The sequence below is a fragment of the Lolium rigidum genome, chromosome 2 (genome assembly GCF_022539505.1).
Source record: "Lolium rigidum isolate FL_2022 chromosome 2, APGP_CSIRO_Lrig_0.1, whole genome shotgun sequence".
Classification (NCBI taxonomy): Eukaryota; Viridiplantae; Streptophyta; class Magnoliopsida; order Poales; family Poaceae; genus Lolium; species Lolium rigidum.
Genome location: NC_061509.1, coordinates 66,986,714 through 66,991,058, shown reverse-complemented (window position 1 = coordinate 66,991,058; position 4,345 = coordinate 66,986,714).

Genomic DNA, 4,345 nt, shown 5'->3' with positions numbered 1-4,345 from the left:
GAGGTGATACGCGTACGCACGCGTCGTTGGGAACCCCAAGAGGAAGGTGTGATGCGTATGACGGCAAGTTTTCCCTCGAGAAGAAACCAAGGTTTATCGAACCGGGAGGAGCCAAGAAGCACGTTGAAGGTTGATGGCGGCGAGATATAGTGCGGCGCAACACCGGGATTCCGGCGCCAACGTGGAACCCGCACAACACAACCAAAGTACTTTGCCCCAACGAAACGATGAGGTTGTCAATCTCACCGGCTTGATGTAACAAAGGATTATATGTATAGTGTGGATGATGATTGTTTGCGAGAAAACAATAAAACAAGTATTGCGATGAGATTGTATTCGATGTAAAAGAATGGACCGAGGTCCACAGTTCACTAGAGGTGTCTCTCCCATAAGATAAATAGCATGTTGGGTGAACAAATTACAGTCGGGCAATTGACAAATAAAGAGAGCATGACAATGCACATACATGATATCATGAATATTGTGAGATTTAATTGGGCATTACGACAAAGTACATAGACCGCTATCCAGCATGCATCTATGCCTAAAAAGTCCACCTTCGAGTTATCATCCGAACCCCTTCCGGTATTAAGTTGCAAAACAACGGACAATTTCATTAAGTATGGTGCGTAATGTAATCAATAACTACATCCTCGGACATAGCATCAATGTTTTATCCCTAGTGGCAACAACACATCCACAACCTTAGAACTTTCTCATCATCGTCCCAGATTTAATGGAGGCATGAACCCACTATCGAGCATAAATACTCCCTCTTGGAGTTAAGAGTAAAAACTTGGCCGAGCCTCTACTAATAACGGAGAGCATGCAAGATCATAAACAACACATAGGTAATAGATTGATAATCAACATAACATAGTATTCTCTATCCATCGGATCCCGACAAACACAACATATAGAATTACGGATAGATGATCTTGATCATGTTAGGGAGCTCACAAGATCCGACAATGAAGCACATGAGGAGAAGACAACCATCTAGCTACTGCTATGGACCCATAGTCCAGGGGTGAACTACTCACTCATCACTCCGGAGGCGACCATGGCGGTGAAGAGTCCTCCGGGAGATGATTCCCCTCTCCGGCAGGGTGCCGGAGGGGATCTCCAGAATCCCCCGAGATGGGATTGGCGGCGGCGGCGTCTCTCGGAAGGTTTTCCGTATCGTGGCTCTCGGTGCTGGGGGTTTCGCGACGAAGACCTTAAGTAGGCGGAAGGGCGGAGTCGGAGGGGTCACGGGGGCCCCACACGCGAGGCCGCGCGGGCAACTCCGGGCCGCGCCGCCCTAGTGTGGCGGCGCCCCGTGGCCCCACTTCGTCTTCTCTTCGGTCTTCTGGAAGCTTCGTGGCAAAATAGGACCCTGGGCGTTGATTTCGTCCAATTCCGAGAATATTTCCTTTGTAGGATTTCTGAAACCAAAAACAGCAGAAACAACAACTGGCTCTTCGGCATCTCGTTAATAGGTTAGTGCCGGAAAATGCATAAATACGACATATAATGTGTATGAAACATGTAGATATCATCAATAATGTGGCATGGAACATAAGAAATTATCGATACGTCGGAGACGTATCAGCATCCCCAAGCTTAGTTCCTGCTCGTCCCGAGGAGGTAAACGATAACAAAGATAATTTCTGGAGTGACATGCCATCATAACCTTGATCATACTATTGTAAGCATATGTAATGAATGCAGCGATCAAAACAATGGTAATGACATGAGTAAACAAATGAATCATAAAGCAAAGACTTTTCATGTAGTACTTCAAGACAAGCATCAATAAGTCTTGCATAAGAGTTAACTCATAAAGCAATAAATCAAAGTAAAGGTATTGAAGCAACACAAAGGAAGATTAAGTTTCAGCGGTTGCTTTCAACTTATAACATGTATATCTCATGGATATTGTCAACATAGAGTAATATAACAAGTGCAATATGCAAGTATGTAGAAATCAATGCACAGTTCACACAAGTGTTTGCTTCTTGAGGTGGAGAGAGATAGGTGAACTGACTCAACATAAAAGTAAAAGAAAAGTCCTTCAAAGAGGAAAGCATCGATTGCTATATTTGTGCTAGAGCTTTTATTTTGAAAACAAGAAAAAAAAATTTCAACGGTAGTAATAAAACATATGTATCATGTAAATTATATCTTACAAGTTGCAAGAATTTGACCGGATCAGAGGTGGGCCGCGATTAAAGATGGGCTTGAAGAATATACATGGAAGGAATACATGAATCGGCCTTGTATACAAAGTTTGGGCTAGTGTGCCCGTGTATCTGTAAATATAGTAGGATATGTGTCGGTTAGATAGAATTTGGCTCGTGCACGGTTGGGATTATTCCCACATTAGAAAGTCTACGGACTATAAATATGTATCTAGGGTTATTGAGAAAGACAACAATCACGTTCACCACAAACCAATCTAGGCGCATCGCCAACTCCCTTGTTCGAGGGTTTCTTCCGGGTAAGCATCATGCTGCCTAGATCGCATCTTGCGATCTAGGCGATACAGTTGTCATTCGCTGTTCATGCGTTGCTCGTGCTCGAAGCCTTGTTGATGGCGAGCAACGTAGTTATCATAGATGTGTTAGGGTTAGCATTGTTTCATCGTATCATATGCTTTCGTCCGTGCAACCCTTAGACGTCTAGCCGCCCTTACACCTATCTTAGGTGTAAGGGCGGCACCTTGCTTGATCATTATTTAGTAGATCCGATCCATTATGATTGCTCCTTGTTCTTCAAGGATTAGTTTAATATCTGCATAGTTAGGCCTTACAAACGGGTTGAAGGATCCAGTGGCACGTAGGGTGTGATTTGCTAGCCCTAGATAAGATGTTCCGGGGATCAACTTCATGTTGGTTTTTAGGCCTTGTCTAGGGTCGGTTTATTATCACCGTGCGTGGCCGCCAGGCTCAATCACGCGTAGGATGTTCCGATTATGTGGTGAAAACCCTAAATCGTCGTAGGTCGTTTTAGCTTTATATTGATCAAGCAGGACCACCATGTGATCGTACACCTCGTACGAATCATGGGTGGATCGGCTCCTTGAGCCGATTCACATGACAACCTGAGAGCCGATCGAGGCTCGTATTTAATGTTTACGTGTATGCCATGCAGGAAACTAAGCGAAGCAAATCCATCACCTTCCTGATCAGGTATAGGTCAGGTGGCACGCCCTTGCACCAAGCATCGGACGTGCGTGCCGAGTCTTTGCGGGCCGTCGCTCGAGGGACCAGGGCCAGCCGCAGTCCCGGGAGCCTCCCGGCTCTCTCGTGTTGCCCGTCGCTGCTCGCCGGTGGGTTTCGACCGCAACACATTCTCGGCACGCTCGGTGGGACAGTCTTCGACATCAACCGCATCGCCATCTACATCCGAGATGGCGGAAGGTACCTCCGATCACGTACGAAGATCCGACCGAGGAGCTCAAGAAGAAGTATGACGAGGTCAAAGCGATCCTCGAAGCCGACCTCATCGGCTCTTTCCGGAGAACCCGCTCACACGGCATCAGGTGGAAAGGGTTCTCACCTGAAGGCGCGCTCGATGGAGTGGACCTGTCTGCCCCGTCAGAAGAACGCACTAGGTCTCTGCGTCAGGAGATTAATTTCATGGTGGCTCATTCACTGCATCGCCATTCTGAGAGCCTGGTGAACACTTTGGAGCGTGTCGCCCTTCGGGTGATCCAGGAAATCATGAGGCATCAGCACTCTCCGTCAGGACCAGCTCTAGGGACTCACCAAGGAGAGACACCACTCCAGTCCCGACCACCGCTGCCGTTCGCGTTGGTAGCACCAGAAGTGCCGAGTTCACCGGCATACGTCGTCTACAAGATCGGGGGTGACCCTAGTGATTACCAGTTCTTGTATGAGGCGCCTAAGGAGATGCCTCACGGATACACGTGCACATACGTGCCGACCGCAAGAATCGGGCACTCACGAACCAGACTGCAACAGCAGGGACTTCTGGAACAGCAGGAAGGACTTCGGGAACAGATCTTGAGAAGCAGACGTGGCTAGCTAAGTATGCCACTCCGACGAACCTCCAGAGCTCAACTCCTGAAGTTGGCTCAGAGCTTGAGAAGCAAGCGTGGCTGGCTAAGTATGCCACTCCAGCGAATCTTCAGAGTTCGACTCCTGCAGCCAAGCACCGCGGATCGGATCAGTACAATCTTGAGAGACCAGGTTCGGCATGGTGCCGAAAAGGAGGGCAATCGGCTATTCCAAGCCGTACCCCAACGAGTACGATTTGATCCCACTACCACCCAAATATCGGCTCCCTGAATTCTCCAAGTTCAGTGGATCAGATGGCTCCAGCTCAATCGAGCATGTAA